Source organism: Sciurus carolinensis, unplaced genomic scaffold, assembly GCF_902686445.1.
Source record: "Sciurus carolinensis unplaced genomic scaffold, mSciCar1.2, whole genome shotgun sequence".
Taxonomy (NCBI): Eukaryota; Metazoa; Chordata; class Mammalia; order Rodentia; family Sciuridae; genus Sciurus; species Sciurus carolinensis.
Window position 1 is genome coordinate 482,499 of NW_025920189.1, and position 25,781 is coordinate 508,279.

Consider the following 25,781-nt stretch of genomic DNA (forward strand, 5'->3'; position numbering starts at 1 on the left):
GGAATGTGACTTGCACTGATTTTTTTTTTATAGAAATAAAATGATCACTTACAATATCATGGACAGCAGTGAATGCCTTCTGAACAATGAGATGGTGAATCTTGATCCAGAATTAGATATGAATAAGACTATGTCCTCACCTTTCACTAACTTCGAAGCAATATAAGATTTTACTTTCCTGATATCAGATAGGAATTTCTTTAGTCCTAACTGTAACTTTTCTGGCATTTCTGTGTGAGGCAAGAAGTGTGAGTCACCACAAGTCCTGGTGGGAATCCAATCTGTGTGTGCAATGTTATGGGCATGTCACCCCAAATCATTTATGGCAAGGCATTCTTTGACTCATAGACACTCATCAAGGTCATGCTGCTGTAAATGACCCTCAGTTTGGGAACTGAGAACAATCTTTTCTTAGTAACTTTTCTCTGAATAATTTCTGTTAGCTCGAAGTTTTCTTAGATACCTGAGAAGCTAACCACCAATTTTCAAGGACAACAAATTAAATCAGATATGAGGTCTGACCAGAGAATGGGATGAATGAGAATTGATATCTCACAAAATTCTATGTACAAAATATGAATAGAGTATCCATTTTGGTCAACACTTATCAGCAGAAGTTTGGAATGCTCAGGAGAAATATTACAGGAGAGGAAAATTGAAAATAACAGAAATACAGCAGGAATTATAATGATTGATTATAACACAGTTTTCCTGCTCATTAGCATAGAAATGAGTATCACTTCAAAATTTGAAACAATAAGTTACAATGAAATTTTGTTATATTTTAAAAATTCAGTAAGAGTTTCTAACTTCTGACTTTGGCATTCTTTTTGAAGAGCAAGTTTCTCTCACATATTTCATTTTCTTATTTAGCAATAGAATTGATAGTGCAAATCTTTGATCTTTTAAGGAGGCTATAATGCTTTGATAATTTAAAAATAATTTATTATAATCTATCATTATAAATGTTATTAGTCATGGTTAAGAAGACATGTTTTCTATTTCCCATGAAACAACTGTGGGTTTTTTTGGTACCAGGGACCAACCCAAGGGTGCTTAATCTCTGAAAAACATCCCCAACCCTTTTCATAATTTTTTAGAGATAGGATGTGGTTAAGTTACTTAGGGTCTCACTAAATAGCTGAGACTGATATTGAACTTGAAGTCCTCCTGCCTCAGCCTCCTGAGCCACTGGGATTACAGTCATATGCCACCATATCCAGCTCCAGGAAAAGACCTTCTACTATGCAATAAAAATTAGGACAAAAAATGTAGGGAAATATAAATTAACTCAGGTAGTATTACTTTATTGTGGGCAACAGCCCTTATTCAAAATCAGTGCTTTCTATCCTCAAGAAATTCTAAGATAATATACAAGGAAGATATAAACATGCATAATTTTACACTAAAATATATAAATAAAGCAAAATACATCCAAGTACACACATTAAAGAATAGAAGAGACCTAAAAACCTTCTTTATTGGACTGACTTAATTTTGAAATCTGCCAATCATACATCAATTGTTAACATGTTTTTAGATGTCACATTAAAACAATTGGGTGATACTGAGATACCATATGTTATGCTTTGTTGACTTTTAAACATTAATCTCAATTATGGAGTTTTATTCTGTTTTTCTTTAAACATAAAAATATTTGTGTTTTCCTTGGCAACACTAATAAGCTCAGTACCTATAATGTCTGGTGAATATGGTCCCTGCTCAGAAGGAGGACTTTCCTGGTCATACAGTATCTTTAGAGTCAGATTTTGAGAATTTAGGGTCCCATGGAGTTTCCAGTAGGTACAGGGATACTCCAGGGAGGTAAAAGCAGAACAAAAAGCATCATGGGTTAAATAAAGTTTTAATGGAGGATAAATATTTTGGCCACAATCTAATATTTATAAACCTGTAGAGTCTACAGTTATTTGAAACTCTGTTAAAAATCTCAAGCAAGAATAGTTAATTTGTAAAAATTTGGTTATTTTCTAGTTTTCAGATTAACAATAAAATACATTATGGTTCTTGTCTTTTTCAATTGGCTACTACTGTTAACAGGTATTATTTGTGAAGCATTCTCACTTTCTAAATTTAATACACTTGAGGAATTAGTATTTCTGAGACATGAGAGCAATCTTACTTTTGTTACAAATTAAAATTAGTTGTACACATTAAAATCATTGAAAAAACATTAGAACTAAATTGTTCCTTTATGAAACTACTTTCCATTTAGTGTCATTATGGTAATATTAGTCATAAAAACCATACCATTCTTTATCAAATCTGGATCTTATATTGTGCTGTGGGGGACTTCTCTGCTACATCCCATGTGGATGAAGAAAGTGTTAACCCTTTCATCATCTCCCTGGTGGAGGATGATGTTGGTTGTGTATCACTCAATTACCCAAAAACTTATCTACTCAATAAACACAGAAGAGCCAATACTCTTTTTAAATGAGAGGGGGCATTGCAGGTTTGGATATATCAGCTTTTCCCTCTTATAACAATAACTCACCCAACTCTCTTTTATTTATAATATACAGGTAAAGGGATCTAGAGGGAGGAGATTCTTCTGTGATGGACTGGATAAGGTGGAGTTAGGGGAGCCATTCTCTTAAGGGAAAAATTCCAGAAAAAGACAGGGAACCACTCCCATGCAGTGCCACATGCTTCTGAGAGTTCCTAGAAACCAGAACTCTGGGTTCCATGGCTCAACCTAGTCTGATTCTGCTCGATAAGCATGGCTTCCCACATTGTGCCAACAGTAATATGACAGCAAAGATACACATTAAACAGTGTGTTGTCAGGGACCTCATCTAATAGTGGAGAAAAACAGAGTAATATACCTCAAAATCATGTTTTGTAAATTGTAACATATAAAAAAAAAGAAAGGGAGATAGGGATGCCAGTTTTGTTGTTGTTGCTTGCCTAGGATAATATTTTCTTCTGAGAAGGTTTCATGGACTCAACTGTGTGTGACAGGATATTGGCAATAGAATAACTTTACTTATATAGTTTAATTCACTTCAATATGCACACACCTTATATCTTTTTATGTATATAACTTCTATAAAATCCAATTTCTTAGAGTTTGATATAATTAAAGTCCAGATGACTCAGTTTTTCTATGAGCATTTGAGGTATACCTACCTCTGTTTTATTTTAGAAATAATGAATATTTAGATTAAAGAGTATGGTTTAATCTGTATGTAGAAGTTTTTATATATTCCACCTAATCAATAGCTATTTCAAATGAAACAGAAAAGCATTTACATGCAATTAGTAGCAAAAGCTTCTTTCACTCACTGAGTTATTCAGTTCACAACATTTCCATTTACTCTGAGGGAGGGAAAAAGGGAAAAGATTTCATTATCTGAAAGAGCATTTACACTTTTCATTTTGTTGAGGATAATTTAGATTTTTGTGAATCATATTATATATTGCCTGTGATACATAAAGAGTAAACAATCTCTGTCATCATTATGCATTTTCTTTTCTAAGCTTCACAATTAAAGAAACTTTTCTAATTATATGCATTTATGCAGTTTCTCAACAAATAATGAGACACTCGTAGTTAAGAAATTTTAGTCAATTTAACTTGGTTCTCACCACCTCAACCAGTGCATCCAAAGCTTCTTGTTTTATAGTATATCTTATGGCTATTTATCTATGATTATGGTTTGTGTATTTGTAGAGAAAGAAGAAAGAGATTGGAAAAGAAACAAAAGAGAAAAATCCATTATTCTGTAGTAAGCTCCATGAAAAATTTCATTATATTGACATACTGGTTATAAGTCATCTGTTCTAATTCTTCAATATTCCAAACTCTATGTTGAGTGTTGATCAGTAGGCCCTGTCTTCTGGAATCCAACATGAGTTGATGCAAATTAAAAAAAAAATTAGTGTAGACTAAAATAAACTTTTACCTGCTCCCAACTGAGAGATCTTTATTATTCACTATATGTGCTTTCTTAACACATAAATAAGAAAAGTGTTGAATATTTACATAGTTATATTTTCTACTCTGAATAGTAGCTCTTCAGAGTAGAATATATTTGTATCATGTTCCAGAAAATGATTCTTATTGATCTTAATCAAACTTAGGTGTCTCTCTTTAGAGCTCTAGCCAGTGAAACATGAAAGATAAATGACTGGAGACTTTTGAACCTTTTCCTTTCTCTTTACAAGACAGCAAAAATGCTTTTTCTTTTCCTCTTAGTGTTTGCCAGATCCAACTTGAGGATGGCATAAAAATATGGATGAGGACAAAACAAAGAGAAATACAGAAAACCAAGTAATAGTTTGGAGATTGGATTATATGCAGTCATTTACATGAGAAAAAAATTGCTCACTTTACCTTAAAATTACATGTTTTATTTCTTCCAATTTTAAGCTTCCTTGCCTTAAACAAAATTTGTCTTTAAATATGATTAATTCAGCATTTTAAAGTACCATCTAAGGAAACTGAGTTATCCTCAATTATCCTTGTAAATATATAAAAGATGGGTATGTAATCCCAATGACTCTGAGGCTGAGACAGGAGGACTGCAAGTTAGAAACCATCCTCAGCAACTTAGCAAGACGCTCAACAACTTAGGGAGACCCTGTCTCAAGATAAAACATAAACAGGACTGAGGATGTGGCACAGAGGTTAAGCATCCCTGGGTTCAATTTTCGGCACACATCCCACTCATCTCCCCAAATGGGTATTCGGTGGACAATGGGAATGTGTAAGGAGTTTCAGGAGCACATAAAGGAAAGTCCACTAGAATCATAAGCAATGCCTTATCTCCACTAACACTCTTTCAGAATGAAGCTAATTAAGATTTGAAAAAAAGTTTCAAAGAAAACTTCTCCTTTCTTTCTGGTCCCTTCCCATTGTTCTTATGTTCTTTAATTCTTAGTTTCACTCTTTTTCACAGAAATACATATATACATATAATAGTGTGTGTGTGTGTGTGTGTGTGTGTGTGTGTGTGTATCCTCAAGGACAAATAAGATCTATTTAATTATATTTTAGAGAGTAAGTACATATTTCTGAAGACAAGCATGGAATATATAAAAATGTATAAAATAACAATTTTAACTCTGGTAGTAAACCAAAGAGCAGAGGGTACCCAAGTGAGATAAGAACAGAAATGCTATCTGTTTCATTGGAAAATTATTACAAATTTAGTAAAAATTTAAAAGTGACATATTGTGTTTAAATTGGGGATGACCAGGGTGGGGTTGTAGTTTAGCAGTTGAGAGCTTGCCTAGCACATGTGAGGCACTGGGTTTGATCCTCAGCACCACATAAAAATACACAAATAAAATAAAGGTATAAAAAGGTATTTTTTTATAAAAAATAAATCAAGGAGGACAAAACTTTTATCATACTTCTGATTTTATTTTTTGAACAAAGAACCTAATGTTTTTCATGAAATATTAAGATATATGCAATATCTGAATCTTACCAATTTTAATTATTCACACCATACATTGCACATTGCTCTTACTTGTGTAATTATTTAAATTTTATTGTTTATAAATTATACCCAATAATATTATTTAGTAATTAAATTCAACCATCTTAAAATTTAACTAGAACCTTTTAAAATAAGAATAATAGTGTTTAATGATTGAACACCTCCTATGTAATATCCCAAGAGATTTAACCTTGAGTATCTCTTATGCATCATATTTAACCTTATACCAGAGGTGATTCCCTTACAGATGTCTTATCAGGGGTGCATGTGTGCACACACATGTTTTGGAAATGTTGCGTAGAACATTGTTCAGTGCTGGAGCATCCTGAATGTGCTGAACCTGGTTGTCTCTAGAGGCTTTATGACCTTGGACAAATGTGAAAACCACCTTGTGTTTTAGCATCCTCACCTGAGAAATAAGAATGGCAATAACATCTCTCATGTTGGCTTACTGAAAATGTGAAAGGATTAATACATCAGTACATGTGCTTAGACACATCTTGGCAAAAGAAATAAAATGTTCAATAGTACTATTAATTTACTTTTTTATTTTCATTGGTGTTGTAACTTGGTTAAAAATAAAAGAATATTGTTTAGAAAAAAAACACAAAATTCCTACATGCAATTGTTCTCTCTGTGTAATTCTGTTTTCCACTCCTCAAATATCTAGTCCATAATATTTTGCTGATGCCAGTAACATTATCACTTCTACCACTTGCTATACTCTCTGCCTTTATAGTAAAGAAATTTATTCATGTTACTGGCTCTGCTTAACCTGGTTAATTCTATTGTGACTAATGTTTCTCCATGAACATATGGAATCCACCCCATGTAGATATATTCATTAACTTGTTTCATATTATTCATATGTTATTACTATGTGAGTAATTTATACCATGTTCAAAATAATACAAAACTAATCATGAAGAGCAGAATGGAATCTTGGGAGGTCTTCATCTTAGATCGGAACTAGGCAGTCATTTAGCTGATGTAATGTGAAACTCCAGGGAACAGTTCCTTATCATTTAAATGATATTCAACTTACAGAATACTATGAGATTATTATACATCTCCTGATGGCATGAATAATTTATATTTCTATATTAAGTCAAAAGTAAAAAGATACCAAAATGTTCCATAGTAATAGTTTAAAATAAAAAACTATGCCATATGAATGTCTTAAACAAGTTCCAGACAAATTCTAATTTTCATTTGAAAAAAACAAATCACCATCATCAGAATATAGACATTTCCTGGAAGTATATTTCAAATTACAAAAATTTTATTGGTTCTACTTATTTTAGTATGGGTAATTACATACATTTTCCTATTTTTAAAGTAGCTTTTTAATTCTGTGCCATCTGACAATTTCAATAAAGGTGTCTTCTAAATTAAGGACAACTGTAGGAAGGTTTGGGAATCTGAAACCTACTTATTATTTAAATGTCTTTTATCCTCTCTGTATCCCCTGGATCACTTAACCTGGTTTCTTGTATGGTGACTAAGGTTTCTCATAGATTATTTAAATAAAGATATTCAACAACCTGGTATTCTTAACATAGAAACTATTGATAATTAGCCTCTTTCCATTGGATATACATCTTTCCATTCCTTTTGTTAAAGGTAAAAGGACTGGCACAAGTTGACACAAAATATTTTTATGTACTGATGTATTTTAAAAAAATTTGTTTCATTTTTACTTATTTTCCATTTACCGTATGCATAATAGGTTCTTTGTACTGGGACTTTTAAAAATATTTGTCTTTAATGGGTGGTATTTATCTTTGAATTCAAGACAATATTAGAAGTTTGAGATAAAACTTGCTATGTTTGTAATTAAGATGTTGGTATGTTATTTCTCTCAATAGTTTCTTTGATACAAAGGCAAATTTGGTGTTTAGTAGCGTTTGGAAAGTAACCAGAAAAATTTAAAAAGCTAATTATGATACCAGGTAGCTGCTTCCTTGAATATTACTATTTAGGTCATAAAACTTAAACAAAATATTGTACTAGAGAAAGAACTGAGATATAAGCTCACATGAAGAGTAGGCTAGTATATATATCTATCCTTACTGAAAGTACCTAGATATATTAAATAAATATAGCATGTAAAATTAAATATGCACCAAAATTTAAAAGACATAATTGTACCCTGACAGTAGAAAGAAATAGAAAGATGAATGCCAGCCTACATATCTATAGTAACTGGATATTTGGTTCTGAAACATCTATGCTAAAAATTATCCAAGCTAGAAAATTTGAAGTATCTCCATACCCCGTAATAATACTACAGAACTGGATTTCAAATTTTCAATGAATTTAAGTGACTGAAAATGATACACTGTTTTAGATCCTGTGTACTCTATTCTCCCACTTTTCAATATTTAATTTTTAAAAATGATTTACCTTAAACTTTAAAATAAAATATATCCTTATTTTTAATTGACTAGATATCACTGTCTTGGACAGAATTGTTTCCATTCTCTCACACTTCAAATTCATAAGTTGAATCCCTGAATATCTGTATCTCAGAATGAGATCACATCTGAGTGGAGCTTTAAGAGCAGAATTATGTAAAAATGGGTCTCATAGGAATGTTCTATTTTTATCTGACTGATGTCCTTCAAAGAGAAATTTACAACACAAAGACACCAGGGATGGACCAGTACAGAGGAGGAACCATGTGAGAACCAGGTATAAGGCAGTCACCTGTAAGCTTAGGAGAAAAAAGCAAATCTGTCAACCCCTTGTTCTAGGCTTTCCAGCATCAAGAAAAATAAAAAATAAATTTCTGTTTTGTAATCCAGAACATTGTTATACAGCCCTGGCACACTAGTTCACATATCTATGTGAAATAAGAGAAAAGATACATAATAAAACCATGTAAAATTTATTTTTGGTGTTTCAATGCATTTTCAATTTGTAATTTTCTTGAATATGCTATATTTATATTTAAACAAAGTCAAATATCTTCTTTTGCATGTAGGGTTTGTGTTTTTCACTCTTTTAAAGAATTATTTCCAATTCCATAGCTATACACAGAAAAATATATATTTTATGTGAATTAGTGTTTTTGGCTTTGAGAAAATCTTTGTCTTAACTGAAAATCTTTAATAAAAATTTGAATCACACCCTCGAATTGACAAGGAAAAGCTTTACATATATATATATTATATATATACACACATAAACACATATAAAAACACACATATATGCATATACATATATACATATATTTTTTGTATATACATACATACATAAATACACATACAAACCTATGTGTATATTATATCCTTACCATTAACTTCCTAGTTTACATTCATATTTCCAGGATTATATTATATTATATTTTATTTGCTCTTTTTAGATATACATGACAGTAAAACTTACTTTAATTAGGATTCCATTTTTGTGGTTGTACATGATGTGAAGTTTCACAAGTGGTGCATTCATATATGAACATGAGAAAGTTATATCAGATTAACAGGGTTTTTATAGACTTCAGAGTATTTTCAAAGGTCTGACATCATAAGAACAAATCAAGAAATAAATGGAAACAATGGCTATTCTAATCATTTATAAGGGTTAAAATGCAAATAACACCATTTATATGTATAGAATTTTGTATATATCATCAATTAATTCTTTTCACAACTTTAATCACTTTGATTTTTTCTAATGATTGCTGGGGACTCTTAATATCTTATCTCTACATTTACTACCCAAGAAAAAAGCAAAGTTATCATAATGCATCACATTGCCATGGTTTTTATGAAACAGGTGTAAAGATTGCTTGATTTGCTTTCTCTTACTGTACTTAATCATGCATCTTCTTTCCCCCCCGAAATAGAATCCTAAAATATGAGGAAATACAATTACATTAAGGAGAAACATATCTTCTTCATTTAAATTAATAGGACTATTATACAATAATTCTGCAATGTAATCATTTTATAATAACAGATACTGGGTTATACACATTATATGTATTATTTCAGTTATTCCTAGTTGTAATAGTGATTATAATAGTAATATAGGGAAATTACTAAGGCATTTTAAAGTTCTAATAATTGCTAAATATGTCATATGTGTTTAAAGTAAATAATTTTGGATTTAGATATGGGTTTTTTTTTTCATGATGGAAAAAGCTAAAAAATCCTTTTGAACATTTTAAGGTAATTTTGAGAATATTAAAATATAACAAAGAAAAGTAGCAGTATTTATCATTCAATTTCACTGAACTTTTCACCTAATTATATAAAGATTTGTTACATGTAACTTTCTTTCCAATGTTTAGAACCATTACTAAAATTATTTTCAGGTTTTTTGGAGAATAAATCATGATTGAATCTTGCCACAATGCTATTTAAGACATTAGGTTCAGAAAATAAAAATTTCAAATGACTATATTATAGGCAATTATTAGTCAATGATCTCTGAATTCTTTATAGCTTTGATCTTAATGTACATAATTCTGTATGGATTATGTAACATATATTCCATCCTCTAGGTGTGGTCTCTCTTGTACTTCTTTTGAGAAATAAGTAATTTTGCATTCCACATAGCAGGGAGAAAGGTAACTGTAGAGATCATTTTTCAAAAAAGCAGAATAAACAAGAAAAACAGCAAAATTAGTGTATAAATATATCCAAAATCTCATTGGATGAATTTACAAGGTATTAAGTATATCCTCAAAGATATTAAACAGCATAAATTATAGATAAATTTATCTAATCTCTAATTCACTATTCTATACCCTTGTAATAAAAGAGATTGAAAATATCACATACAGATGTTTTATGTTACAGATATATATTTTCACATATACAATATGTAAAGTTATGTACCTATCTGTAAACATGCATATAATTTCACCACCCTGTGTTTCTGGGACCTAGATAACCTTGGCTCAAATAGTGGTTCTTCTACTAATAACATAACACCTGGTTTCTCTAATAATCTTTCATTTGTAAAATAGGGTTTTCTAAGTGACTTTATTTGTAAAGTGATGTTATTTGTAAAATAGCCTAAAATAGACTTTATAGTTATTATGAATGACTTCTCATGTTACTGGGGTAATCTTGCTTCACACCTATTGTCAAAGGGTCCTGTCTGGTTTACCATATTTAAACCAGGATTTTAAAAATAAAACTACTATTAATAGTTGTGAAAAAGCAATCTAGGCTGCTGTTATGAACTGAGTACTTGTGACCCCCTACAAATTTGCATTTTGAAATCCTATTTCCTATTGTAAAGGTATTAGGAAGAAGGACCCCTTGGAAGTAGTTTAGAAGAGATTATGAAGGTGTAGCCCCATGATATGATTAGAGTCTTTATAGGAAGAGAAAAAGCTTAAATCTTCTCTCTCTACCATGTGAGCATAGAGCAAGAAGATACAAGAGCTAATTGACTGGCATTAATATATCAGCTTTCAGAAATTCTGAGAAATCAACATCTTTACTTTAAACCACTTAGTTTATGGCACTTTGCAGTTTTGGCTTGAGTTTACTGACAAATGATTTTTCTGACATTTCCCTTGTACCTGCAGGTTCTGCACAGGCTCATCTGTTCAACACAAGTGCCAAGAACAGTTCTCACAAGGTTAAGTGTGATGATGGCCCACAATAACTGTCTCTCCTTTTCCTCACCTCTAAGTTCTCATTACCTTAAAAGACACCAAAAAGGACACATCTAATCAAATATCTGTAAGTATGTACTGCCTCTGGTCTACAAAATTGATGGGCAGATATTCTATACTTCTATAGATAGTTGTCCTGCAACTCAAGCGCAAATTTCTAGGCATGTCAAGTAGCCAGTCTGTCTGCTGTTAGTGTTCAGTGAGAATAGGTGAAATTATTTATTAATCAAGATAGGTGTAGAAAAATAGGCTTAAAATCAATGTAGAAACACTTGAAATTCAGTTTAAATCAAACTGAATAGAAGAAATTCATATCAATATGCTTTCTATAGGGGTTTGTCATTTATTATATGATGTAAATCTTCACTCATTTTATTGTTTGATTACATTTTAAGATAACTCATATGATGTCAATAAGTTAAACATATATAATGAAAAATTAATGATTCGATTTCTTTGTAGTAAGAAAAATGGTGGTGAATATAAAACTAAAAATATGTGTCTGCCTTCTGCCTTAGAATTGATAATGCATCAAGAAACATGAAAAAAGATTATTGAGTGTGCATTAACATTTGTGTAAATGTTACCAGTTACATTTAAGATTATGACCAAAGACCACATTTTATTTGTACAAGCACAATAGATGCATTCATGCATTACTATTGATACAAGATATTTTATCAGATGAATTTCTTTCTGAATTAAGTTAAAATTTTTTCAATGTATGCTGTTTGCACTGAAGGTAAAGCAATAGTAGTTATGAATGGATTCCATTCCTAGAAAATAATTTTTCTATTCACTTGGGCAAGGGCAGAGTGGGTACCTCCATGGCTCTTCAACTATCCTCTTGAAGCATGTGCCCAAAATATGTAATTTGTTTTATGCTGTTCCCTGTCAGGTTGTATATACCTCACATTTCATTCAGTCAATGGTATTAAAAATGAATTTCAAAAATGTAATGTAATGGTTAAAATATTGATATCAGTGTAAATTCACTTAATTAATTAATTAGTTCAGGCAAAATATTGTTTTGTATCAATTAATTAATTACAAATAAAGGTGGGCCATAATATTGGTATTGATACAAAACAATATTTTGCCTGAACTAAAAATTACCAGAGATGAGATTGTTGAATCATATGGTGATTCTATTTTTCAATTTTTAAAATATTACTATATAACTTTTCATAGTGATTATTGTAATTTATATCTCTGAAAGCAGTGTAAAATGGTACCCTATTTCCACAACCTTGACAATATTTGTTATATTTTATTTTTTTTTAAAATAGCAATTTTAGAAAGAATAATGTGACCTCTCACTGTGGCATTAAATTGCTTTTCTCTGATGATTAATGACACTCAGCATTTTCTCTGATATGTGTTGTTCATTCGTGTCTACTTTTGAGGAAGGACTAGTAAGGAATTTTTACCCATCTTTAAGTTGAGTTATTTGGGGGGTTACTATTGAGACTTTTCTGAAGAGATACCTTACTATTGACATGATAGAAATACAAAAGAATACTAGAGATTATTATGAATAGCTGTATGTCTCAAAATTTGTTAATTAGGATAAATGGACAAATTATTGGACACATACTTCCAACTGAGATTAATCATGAAGAAACAGAAAACTTGAACAGATCAATAATGAGTAATGATGCAGTTTACTTTATCAAAGAATACAAACCAAATAGGTAATAGTCTGCATGAAAATACAAGTGAGAACCTTTCTGTAACCTGACTGTGAACAATGTTCAACAATGTTGGCTGGATACTTTTGGTGTATAAGTCTTTTCACCAAGTGCTCCTCACAGGAGGAGGAACCAGAGTGTGTGTGTGCCAGGAGGCAGGAAAAAATAAGAGGGCTTGGAAAAGCAAGAGTGGGAGACTGAGAAGAGTAGATAAAAAAATAAAGGCAAATGAGAAAAAAATAGGAAAAGTGAGAAAAAAATAAAATTAATGGAAGAAAGCACATTTAATGGTTAAGTGAAGAAAAATAAATTATTAAATTTTCAAATGTATTATGGAGGCTGAAATAGCATGCATTGGGAAAGAGGTTATATCATAAGGCCATGGGACAATACCACTAATACATCAATTAATCTTCACTCAAAATAACAGAGGAAATTAGGACTGACTTTTTTAGATGATAAGACTACTTGAATATTAATGAAGAAAATTTGGTACATCTTATGCCTATCATATGTATTATTTAAAATTTTTAAAAGCAGTTGTTTTCAAAAAACACACTTGGGTTATGGTTAACAGAGTAATATATTTCTCCAAAACATAAAAAGTGAAGCTTTGTAAACTGAGTAACTTTGTCCTGTTTCTAGCTCACCCTTGGTATATCAAGCATACGAGAATATACATTACTGGAGAACTAGATGTGTATCTTCTCAGTAGTTTAATAACATGATTTTTTGTAAGTAATTGATTTATTCAGCACAACTTAGGAAAGTATATACTGAGCTTCATTTCCTTATATAAAATTGAAAAATCTATAATTACTTCACAGTATTATGAGAATTAAAAATAAATCAGGTTAGTTCTTTGTTGAGCACTTAGGTTATGTCAGTTGAATATCTGCTACATAATTGAATAAGTATTATATGGAATTATAAAAACTTTAGATCAAAATTAATTAGATTAAATTAAAAAAATTATTTACACAAAAATTTGATGCATATTGATCAGATATCATGTGATAGTTCATTATAAAATATTGTGCACTCTTCAAAAGATACTAAGCATTTCCTTGTGGTGGAAACATTCAAAATTCCTTTTTCCAGGTCTCTTAAAGTACATGGCACATTATTTTCATCTATACTCACCAACACTAGACAAAACAAATCACTTGCATCCAAATTCTGTAGTTTCATATTTGAAAACACTACTGACAAAAGCTTTATTTTTTAGTCAAGACCCACAGTCCTTGGAGGTGTCATTATAGAAATTTTAGCCCTGTCTTTGTAAAAAAGAAAAGGGTTGTGGCTTAATTCTGACCATAGAAAACCCTTATTGATCCATGGAAGCATGGGCCAGGAGGAAAGGCAGGGACAATCTCAGGTCATTATTATTTAAGAAGAATGTTGGATTGATTTAAACCTCAACACTCTAGCATTTTGCCCTAACAAAAGATTCATTTATGACCCACCTCCCCTCCTCCTGGCCATTCTCTAAGAAAAATACTTAACCAGTTGATATCTTACCAGAATGATAGGCCAAGCTGTAATACATGCCTGTAATAGAGGCTCAGGCAGGAGGATGGCCAGTTTGAAGCCACCTCAGCTAATTAGCTGGAACCTGTATCTAAGTAAAAGTAAAAAATAATATTGGGGATATGACTCAAATTTTAAGCACCCCTGTGTTCAGTATCCAAAAAAATAAAAAAATAAAAAGGAAAGAAAAGAAAATTAATTAAATTATCAGTCCTCCGGATGGTACTGATTTCAGCAATTTCGATCAGGATCCATGACACTGAGTTTAGCTTCCAGAAAGTCACTACAGTTGAACACCCCAATATTTCCTCCTGCACAAATACCTCCTGCCCTGGTTTTGATTCTTCTCCATGAAATGCCTAAGTGTGCTAACAATGCTCCTGTGAAATGAGGCAAATCCTTGACAGCTACAAAATTCAAAGCGGAAAAGACTTGCATCCAGCAAATTTGGATTAAAAGACTTGCAGATTCCAGGCCCCAGTAGGAGACTGTACTTGCTTTTTCTCCCGTGAGTCCTTTTGGGTCTTGGGTTCCAAGGGTCCCACTTAGGGACTGCAATGACATCCTGTCTGCTCACTGGGTAACTCTTGATGTCACACACAGGAGGACCAACAACACTCTAATTTCACTACACTTGGGCAAGTGGAGAAACTTCAGGTCCAGGGCAATACAGAGGAAGTTTCAAGAAATGTCAAGCTCAACTGTGCTGGGCCTCAGGATCATGTTCGTGGCAACCTGACCACAACTTTTTCATCCACTGGAAGAGGAGCTCTTTTCTGTTGCTGCAAGTGGTCATGTGGGCTATGTGTGATTCCACACCTTCCAGGGCCTTGGACCCTGCTGCAGCCCACTGGGCAGCACCTCCTTCCAGGGTCTGGAAGATTCATCAACTAGGGGTAACTGCACCAGGTGCACTGGACACCATAACACCCCCACCTGGAATCTGGTCTCTGCAGGTCTAGTGGATCCAGGAGAGCTTGTAGGTAGTGGGAGGGCATGAGGAGCACCTATCTTGGATACCTGACTCAACCAAGGTGCCCTCCCACCTCTCTCCAGCAGGCCCAGGCTCACTGGTACTTTGTCCAATCTGGAAATGGCCCAGTGCTCCACCAGTGATGTGGAATGGCAGCTCTTGAGAACTGAAAGTGGTGGATCATGCAAGGCCATTTGGTGGGTTATGGGAAGCTTGAGCTTGAAAACTCACAATTTACTCTGGTAGGGTGCCCTTCCATCCAGAGGAAGCCAATATCCATAAAAACAGGAATGTCCCAAGAGTGAATGCTAAGGAGATCTCTAGGTCAGTAAGGTGACTTTTTTGAATTGAACTGGTCAAGGGTGAACACATTTTACACTGTGGAACTAGTAGGAGGCTTACTATTGCCCCCAGAACAGCTAAGCAATGAAGACACACTCAAAAAATTGGAGAATCTTGATATCAAAATTCAAAGAAACCGCCCAAACACGAATAAAACCAGATTTTGTGAGCACAAGGCCTGGGTTTTCTAGCTTCCATATCTAGGGAAGAGACTGCATACACAGGTACCAGTCCCTCCTAGTCAACCCTGCTGACGTCCTCAGCCAGATGCTGAGTGGCGCCCATGCTGTGTTTTCTTCGGATGTCCTCTCCAATGTTCTCAAAGGTCTTGGAGAAAGGCACACAGCTCATGATTCCAAAGCTTCCACCACGTGCGGATGCCGCCCAGTCAGGAAACTTGCTCCCTAGCAGTTCCTCTTCTGTCTGGCCAGGCCCATGTTGGGCCGTGGACAGCTCTCTGACAGCTCTGGAATGAGGCCTGGGCGGAGGGATTCCTGCCATTACAAGAACTCCTACCTGTCAAGGCAACACCGTCCGCCCTCCTCAGAACAAGACTAGACCCAAAGTTAGCTCACACCTTCACTGCTACAGGGGAGGACAGAGTGTCCTGTCCCAGGCCCAGAGAGCAAGACTGTGGGAATGCCATTTCCACTGGCTAGCTGGCTGTACACCTGCAGGACCAGTCCTGAACTGGCTCACTGGCTATCACCTGTTGTTTCCATCTTCAGAGGCTCAGAGGTGGCTTGCCATATCACCCTCCGCTCCCACCCATTGCCCTTCTCCACACTTGATGATCCCCGGGTGCTCATTTTGGGACCAGGCCTAGGGCCCACCTTGCCAGAAAAGAAGGTCCCCCTGAGGAGGCCCAGGCAGCATGTCCCTGTACCGGAAGTGCAGGTACCACCAGCAAAACACCATATGTGTCACCCTAGCCCCCACCTACTCCGCATCTGACAAGCTGCCCTCTACCACCTAGCCAGAGGCTGTTCAACCCTCCCACCATCCCTGTGACCTCCAGAGGACTTCAGCCCACCTGTGCAGTCATTCTGGTCACCTTTGAGGCGGGGTGGAAGTGCTGCACCGACCCAAGGAAAGGGATCTCTGCCATTGCATAGTTGCGGACTCAACATCTACAATGCTTCACAGATGACCTGGAAATCTCACTGGGTCAGCTGACAAACCAGCAGGATCTGAATCCACAGCCCCAGTGCCAGCGCTCCACAGTTCCTCCAGGACCCATGCACACACCAGGCACTCAGTTCCAGCACCTATCCCTCCTGCATCTGGTGGTGCACATAGACCTTGCTCGTGCCAGTATCCCTTCCTGAAGCGACCCTGCCTCGTGCCCTGTATTGACGGTTTTCTGCGCATGCTCAGGGTTCTCCACTCATACGTTACAAAACTGCCGTTTCACCTGAAGCTGCTTTGGCAGTTGAAGAAGTACCCTTTGCGCTCGCCTCTGGAATTCCTGATCCCTCCTTCTTTAAATGCTGCTATGGGTATTTTCCAAGGCAAACTTTGTCCCTTACTCCTGCCCAGGGATCTGGGGTACACGGACCTGCCAGAAGTGTCCAGCAAGAAGCCCAATCATAGCACCCATCAACTTCCCTATTCTGGATGGCCACTCTGGGCTACCCTGTCCCATGGGACCCCTGGGCAGGTCTTCCTGCCTCCATCCGGCAACTGTGTAATGGCGGTTGAGAGAAGTTCCTACTAAGTGCTTGTCCAGGGTCCTGGGGACCCTTCATTCCTTTCTTGGAGACCTGGACATTACCTCCTTCCTCCACATGCTTGGTCTCCTGAAGAAGACGATGCTGTCAGCTCACCTTTCACCAATTCCTGCAGCCCAGACCACCGACTCAGCAAACAGATGCCTCCTATGGCACAGGAGTAGGAAGTCACTCCTTGTCAGTTTGTAGCATCATGGCCTACCCAAGAACCCTGCCCAGGGAAGACTATGCTCAGTGCTCCTAGAGACAATGAGCAAGAATTGACTGAGCAAGTGAAAGACCCTGCAGATAAAGGACATCAAAGGGAGAGCCCTCATGTCACTGAAGTATCACAACCTGCCCTTAGGACCCTGGTGTCCCACAGTCACCTGTCTTCCTTTGTGCCCAGGCCTGGGACTCCTCAGGGAAACCTCCACACCCAGATTTCCCAAGACAGAGCTGAGATCTCCCAGGCCTCCTGTGTGAGCTCCTGATCCAAGAGAAATGCCATCAGCTGCTCCTATAGCTCCACTGGAGTTCTCCCAGCCCTGAAGAGGATGGCTCTAGACCCATCCACCTGAGAGCTACCCCTGGGATGCTCTTCATTCCCACCGATTTCTCTGAAGAAGGCCCAGCATGAGAAGGTGGCAGAAGGCAGGGCAGGACAGTCATTGCCAAGGAAGAAGTGCTCATCCACAGGGACACTAGTAGGCTTTCCTTTACTACCATGCCACTGAGGGGAACCTCTGAGGCTGCCACCATCTCCAGACCTGGCCTATCCAGCCACTGCTGAGGACATAAACTGGGAGAAGGAGAAAGCTCTGCAGCACATCAACTACCTTCTGATGGGTGAGACCCAGGCTGTCTGGGACAACTGTACCATGCCCCCAAAAACCCATGACTGGGGCCCCTTGCATGGGGAGGGTCCAAGCCTCTGGCATCACTGGGTCTCAGGCAGACCATTCCCCACCCCTGTACTGCAACCATGACAGCCTCTACCCCAATGTGGATGGGCTCTGCCCGTTCCTCCCAGAGAAACCCTACCACCTCCATCCTTAGTGTCCCATTCTTTCCCAGCTTGCCAATTGCTGCTTTGGCCTTTTCTCCCACATCTTCTCTGAGCACAAAGGGAAGCTTGGGTTCACAATCAGTGACACCCTTTGGGGTCAACTTCATGAAAACCATTATACCTTCACAGTACACCCCCATCTGGGTCCTCCATCTAGCTTGGGTAGGAGCTCCCTACCCTCTCACCAGGGCCCAAAGCCCAACAGTACACATAGGGCCTCACCTGTAGACAGCTCCAGCTGACCAGCTCAAAGGGTGTGGAAACAACCTGCACATGGAAAGCAGCCTCTCATCCCTGCAGCCACTATCCAACCAAACTTTGAGGTTCCTGATGGAAAGAATCCCAGAGTCCCAAAATTTGCCAGCTGTCAGCACTTTGGACACCTAGGTGCTCCAGGTCCAGGTTCAGCCCAAATCTCACCTTTGCCTGCAAGCCCCACCACGTTGGACAGACCAAACCACTTAACCCTTAGGGTTGACAAATAGAAATCCCTCCATGGGTGCCCATGCCAGCCTCCAGACTCATTCTCCAGGGAGGCAGGCCACAAGGCCCACTGGTACATCTAGTGCACCTGCCTCTGCCTTTATAGCTGCCACCCAGAGGCTAGGGCCTATGGCCAGTCCCAAGAACAGGCAGCCCCAGTCAATATGGGACAACAAAGTTCTTCCCCTTTGAGACTCCCAGTGTCAGTGGCCTTAAAGGGAAATGGGAGGACAGATTTGTCCCCAGGTCTGATATCTCCCATGGCAGTAATGACCATCTACTCAAGAAGGACCCCCAAAACTAGAGAGCACCATGGACAAGGTTGGGAAGAACAATAGTATTCCCAGCCACAGTACTACCATGATGCACAAGAAAGAAAAGACAAAGAGCAAACTGGGTCAAGCAAAAACACTGGTACAACTACCCTGAGTGTCATCCCCACACACCTGCCCACCCAGAAATTCCTAAGTTCACCTTAAGGAACCAGCACCACCCCCAGAAAGGCTACCTCTAGTTGCTTGTCACTCCCAGTGACTTCAATGGGATCTAGGAGCCCAGACTTGCTCCCAGATCTCATATCAGCCTTTGGGACCATGTGCACCTCCCCACAAAGAGGGGGGACAGCAAGCAACAGACAGCAACATGGGGCAAGCTTGAGACAGAACACCTACAGTGTCCCTAGGCAAAGCACCACAATGGGGACCAAGGAACTCAAGGCAAAGTGCAAACCAGATAAGCAACCACTGGTGTTCCTACAGTTACTGCCATCCCCCAAAGGGTGCCTATGTAGAAACCCTTAAGCTCTCCTGGGGGTATCAGCACCACACCTAGAAAAGCCAACTCTACTTGCAGGTCTGTCCCTGTGTCATCAATGGAATCTGAGGACTCAGACTAGCTCCAGGATCTCACATTTGCCTTTGGGGCCATGTGCATCTCCTCTCAGAGAAGAGGAACAAGAAGCACAAGACAGCACTAAGGGGTCACCTGGGGCCTCAATACCTACAGTCCCACTAACCAGACCATCCCTTGATGACAACCTTACATGACACAAGGAAAAACTCTGTTCTTGGAGACATAGGGGCCACTTTTTAAGTGTGAAACATCCCCCTCTTGCAGGAACCTCGGGGTGACAACATGACCATGAGAAAGGCTGCATCTATCTCCACATGAGTCCTGGCCTCTCACCCTGGCAGCTCTGCTTCTCATGGGTGCACAGTGAAGAGGAACGTGACCATTAAGAACCATCCTCATCTGGCCATGAGCCCAGGAGCACTGGGGCAGCCACCAGATCTTCCTCCACCAGGTAGGAACACACTCCTGTGGGGTCCAGGAGGAAAATGGTGCCCTAAGCCAATATCCACCTTCTACCCTGCAGGACTTGGTGTGAGGTCTGTTTAGATGCATACCACAGGTCTTGCCCTGACTTCTGTGATCCTGGGGCATAAGGGGGGCTAAGAGACACAGCATCCCATTCCCACCCACTTCATCGGCAACTTTGCCCTCAAAGTTGGCTAGGAGGAGGCTGGAATTTTATTTGGGCTCACTGGTTGGGCTCCTCGCAACTCCAGAGACAGGCCCTCAGCCTGCTCTCTGGTTTCCTTGTGGTTTGGAACTCGTTGGAGTTCTTTGGGCTTTGGCTATTTGCTTGATCTGGGAAAGTGAAAGTTGTCAGATTTGGGGTACCAAAGAGTGAGAAGAAATGGAAGGTACACAGAGGAAGCAGACTATTGGAGAGATCTCTGTTGTTCTTATTAATTGTGGTCAACGCTGAACCCACACTATCAGAAAGCTCCCTGGGGAGAATTTTGATGACTGTTCTTCTTGTAGCTCTGATGACTGTTCTTCTTGTAGCTCTGAAGCTGTGAGCAAGAAAAAGATGACAGCCTGCTAGAACTCAGCATGGAGTAAGTATGTGCTGGACAGATAGGTGTGGGTCAATGAATGACTATTTTATTGCTCCATTTTTTAGTCAAAATCAGAAAAGTGGGATGGGATGCCATGTTTCAATCTTTCCCACTTTTACACAATCAAGACACTTCTTGTGGTACAAAGGCAACTGGCACTAAAAGAGAGGCCAGCACTGAATGACAACAGAGTTGTCCAAGAGGAAGATAGAATGATTCTAACTCCTTTAAACCCTGATGTTCCCTAGATCCCAACAGTCCTCCACTAACCTCAGCTGGGCCTCAGCCAGCCATGCCTCCACTCCATAGGGCCACTGGGCATCCTACCACCTCTACCATAGGATAGTGAGTCTGGCATGCTCTGCCTTTTGAAGACTTGTCAGGGTGCTCAATTTGGTCAGGGCATCCACCCCTGTAGGGCAGGGCCATCTTCCTTAAGACAACAGCCCATGGGATCAACCCCCAGGTCAACCATTGGTTCTCTCAACTGATAACCCCCTCTCTTATTCTGGTCTGCTAAACACAAACACACACACACAAAAAATCTTAACTTTCTTAACCATGATGATCCTGAGAAATAATGGGCCAAGACACCAGCACAGTCAAAATTGCAGGTTACAGTGAGAAGCAAGGGGGGGTTAGAAAAATAGACTTACACTCATAGGTTTTGAAGATAAGGTGGAGTGCTGCTCTCTAATGGAGATGCAGATCTAAAGAGTTACAGCAGTAATCTTTACATTCATCTCTTAATCTTGTTAAAGACCATGCAAGCAGTATTCTTTGTATCCAGGAAAGTTACAGAAACTAGAAATATCTATGTATCTTTTCTGCAGTTGCAATTTAGTTGCAAACTACAATATTAGGAGCTTTGTGTAGCTCTCAAGAGAGTCCATTGTTTAAAGTTAATCTTAAGGGGGCAGACTCAGGAGCAGCAGAGTTGGTGAAACATTGTGGTTATTTAGCATAAGAATTCCTCTAGTCCTAGGAGCTGTATGCCTGAGATCAAGGTCAGAGCTAATAGGACTCTTGCTTAGAGCCTCCTCATGGAGGGCACTACCATGGCAGCTGAGCATCCTGTGCCCTTGCAGAGGAACTTTCCCAGGCACCAGGCATCCCACAGCCATGAGGTCATCAGAGATCCCCAATCTCAGTCACTTCTCTCCCATCCTCTGTCACCACTCTCCTCAAAAATGGAAGCCTTTTTCAGAAACTTTGCCTTCTGCTGTCCCACTTATATCTCCACAAATTGCTGACCAGAGTCATCTCTTTAATAAACCCAATGGAGGCTCTCATCCTTTACCAGGCTGACAACCCAAACACTTCCCCATCCAGCAGGAGCCCCACTCAAGACACAGGTCTAATCAGACTCTGCCTGTTACAGGAGCAGCAGGCAAATCACAGGATCAGACTTCCTGGCAGCCCCCACGTGCCATTTAGAAGGCCTGCACTGCACTCACCCCTGTTTCCATCCACCACAAAGCCTGGTTCCACTGCAGGGCAGAGACATCCTCCTCACATTGTTCTGCTCATAGTTGTTGTGGTTCTATCCTGGTCAGGTTTGAATCAGGGTCCCACTGGACATGGAGCCTGAGTTTAGACAAGTTCCTTCCACTTCTGGGTTATGGAACAGTTTGGGGATCACTGGTGTTATTGCTTCTCCTAGAATCTGGTCAAATTCAGCATTGGATTCACTGGGACCTAAGCTTTTCTTTCTAATGAGAATTTGGTCCTGGTGTAATCTTCTTAGTTGTTACTCATATTATGTGAATGTTTATATCTTCTTCATTCCATTTGGGTCCCTAAATTTGTCTGTTTCTCCTAGATTTTCCAACATATTGGCCTATAGTCATTCAAAATACTCCCTAATGATCCTTTGAGTGTCCTTCAGATCTGTTGCAAAACATCCTTTTTGAAGTCTTATTTTATTGATTTGGGTCTAATCTCTCTTTTGTTAATTTAGCTAATGTTTTGCCAACTTTGTTTTATGATCTTAAAGAACTATTCTTTGTTCCCTTGAACTTTGGTGTTGTTTCACTACTATTTTATTTCTTTCTGCACTGATCTTCATTATTCCTTTCTACTGATTTTTGACCTTTTTTTTGTTTTCCTGAAACATTAGATAATTTACTTGAGCTTTCTCTCTTTTATTTCTGTGTACAGTTTCCTGCAAACGTTCCTCTTCATAGTGTTGTATCTGATACCAAAGGTTCTGTATGTTGTGTTTCAATATTTTTATGATTCTAGGAATTTTTCAATTGTATGATGGTTTTTTTGCATAATCTTCAAGTGTTTGTTAGGTTTCTGTAGGATCTTCTGCTCTTGATTCTAGTTTCATTTCATTGTGATTGGAAAGGTACAAGAAATTTCATTTTGCAATTCTAAACACGTGATCTACCTTGGGGAATTTTCCTTGTGCTGATGAGTGGAATTTGTACCCCACAGCTGCTGCATGGCATATTCTGTAGATATTGGTTAAGCTCACTTCACCAATGTGAAACTTAACTCTGCCATTCCCTTGTTGAATATTCATCTGGAAGATCTGCCTAGTAGTGAGTGGTGGACTCTGAAGTCACTCAGTTTTAATGTGCTGGGGCCTATGGCTTCCTTTTGGTCTAGAAGTGTTTGATAAAATTGGGTGCTCCAACACAGGTTGCATTTATATGTATAGGAGATATTCATGATATCTTCTTGTTGTGTTTCCCTCGATAAGCATAGAGTGACATTTTTTGTCTCCTGCCTGTGTTTGGCTTCAAGTGTGTGTGTTTGTGTGTGTGTGTGTGTGTGTGTGTGTGTGTTCCAGATATAAGCATAGTGACTTCTTCCTGCCTTCAGACTCTCTTTAGAATATTATTTTCCATCTTTCCATTTTCAGTTTTGTCCACCTTTACAGGGGAGGGGACTTTCTTGTGCACAATGTATATTATGGTCTTTCTAAATTCCAGTCCCTCCCTCTGTATCTTGAACTGAGTAATGAAGACCATGTGTTCTCAGTATGTTCTGAAAGCTGTGATTTATTTTTGTTTTCTCATTGACTTTTTTTTTTTTCTTGGTTCTTTTGAGCATTCCATGATCACTTCTTCCTGATTTATTTACCTGATTGTTTCAGGGTTTTTTAAATTGATAACATCTGGCCCTCTCTTATAACATCTGGCCCTCAATTGTGTACCCACTCTCCTAGTGGAACTTGTTGCTTCCTGAGATCTCAAAATTATGCTCACCTTTCTTTCCCTTCTGGGTGTAGGATTTCCTTAAGTGTCTTTGTTCAGCTGGTTTAGTGGCCATGGATTCCATTAGGTTATTCTCATTTTTAAAGGACTTTATTTGTCTTCCAGTTCTGAAAGCACTACCTTCCTGGGTGAAGTAATCAAGGCTGGTACCTCTGTTATTTCAGTGCTTAAAATACATCATTCCTGGGTTCCTGGTCTTGAGAGTTTCTGAGAGCAAATTTGCTATTTTGCATGTGGTTCTGCCTTTCAGTGTCACCTGGAGCTTCTCTCATGAAGCTTGTAATAATAATTGTTACTTGTCTTATCCTTTATGCAATGGAATTATCAGTGGCAGAGACATTCTTTTGTATTCATTGTTATTTGGGGTTCTAAATGCATCCCAAACAAACACAACCGTGTATTGCCTGAGGTTTAACAAATGTTCCAATGTATCTTCTCCAAATATCTTTTCTCTGTTTTTAGCCAGTAGCTCTTCTCCCAGTGATATGCCTGGGATTCAGGTGTTTGGTCATTTAATGGTGTTTGTGAAGTCTCTTACATTCCCTGTGTTCTTTTATAAGTTTTTGTCCTCATTGCTATATGAAAGTACAAGTTTGGGAAAGTTGTCCTTGAGCACTGATATCCTGTCTTCTGCTTGATATGGGCTGCCATTTAGTCTCTCAATTGAGGTTATATGTGACATATTGGGCTTCTCCTTTCCAATATTTTTGCTTGCTTATTTTGCAAAATATCTGTCTAGAGTTAAGTGACATTCTTATCCTACCTTAACCTCCTTCATTCTTTCAGCTGTTCTTTGCATTCTCTTGGATTACACTGACCTTTTTAAAAGATCATTCTTTTAAGTGGTTTGTCTAACATTTTATCCACTTTAAAACCTTTGGCATCAGTGCCAAGAAAGTTATGGAATGTAGAAGGTGTCAAGTAAGTTGCCTTGTTTTGTGAAAATTCTTGCGTTTGTGTTGAAATTTGCACAGCTGATGAAATGGATGTCTCTTCTCTTTTCTTTTTCTTTCTTTCTTTCTTTCTTTTCTTTTCTTTCTTTCTTTTTTTAAATTTTTTTTGGCAACAAAGGATGGAACACAGAGGAGTGTAAGCACTGAGCCACATCCCCAGCAGTTTTTCTTGTTTTCATTTTGAGACAAGTCATCATTAAGTTTCTTAGGTGATGACTGAGTTACTGAGAGTGGCTTTGAACTTCCAATCCTCCTGTCTCAGCTTTCCAATCTCCTGGAATTACAGGCATGAACTGCCATGCCCAGCTCTTTCTCCCACTTTTATTTGATCTGCTCTTAGTAAGCAGTCTTATTTTGGAACTGTAATGTGGGGAGGGTTTTGTGTATAGTGCTGAGTTTCACTCCAGAAGCACTCTGATGCCTCTTTTCTCTGTTGCAACTCCTGCAACAATGAATGAGGACTAACCATGGGTATCAAGTTTCATAGAGTGAAGAACACAATGTGTTTGTGAAGAGAGTGAGAACCCTCTGATAATCCAGTGGTGTAAGAAGGGTTTTTGCATTATACCCTCTGTACTTTCTTCTACAATGGGAATGCAAATGCCTACCAGCATTGGGATTTTCCTTGGGCTCTGTTGCTATTGGCAGTGTTTGTGAAATCACTGTAGATACTGGCTCTTCCCACTGTGTTGAGGTACCTGGAACTATGATCCTGTGTTTAGATACACAACACCTCCAGTCAGGACACAGGGAGAGGCAGGCAAGGGGGTTCCAGCAGCCCTTCTGTGACACTC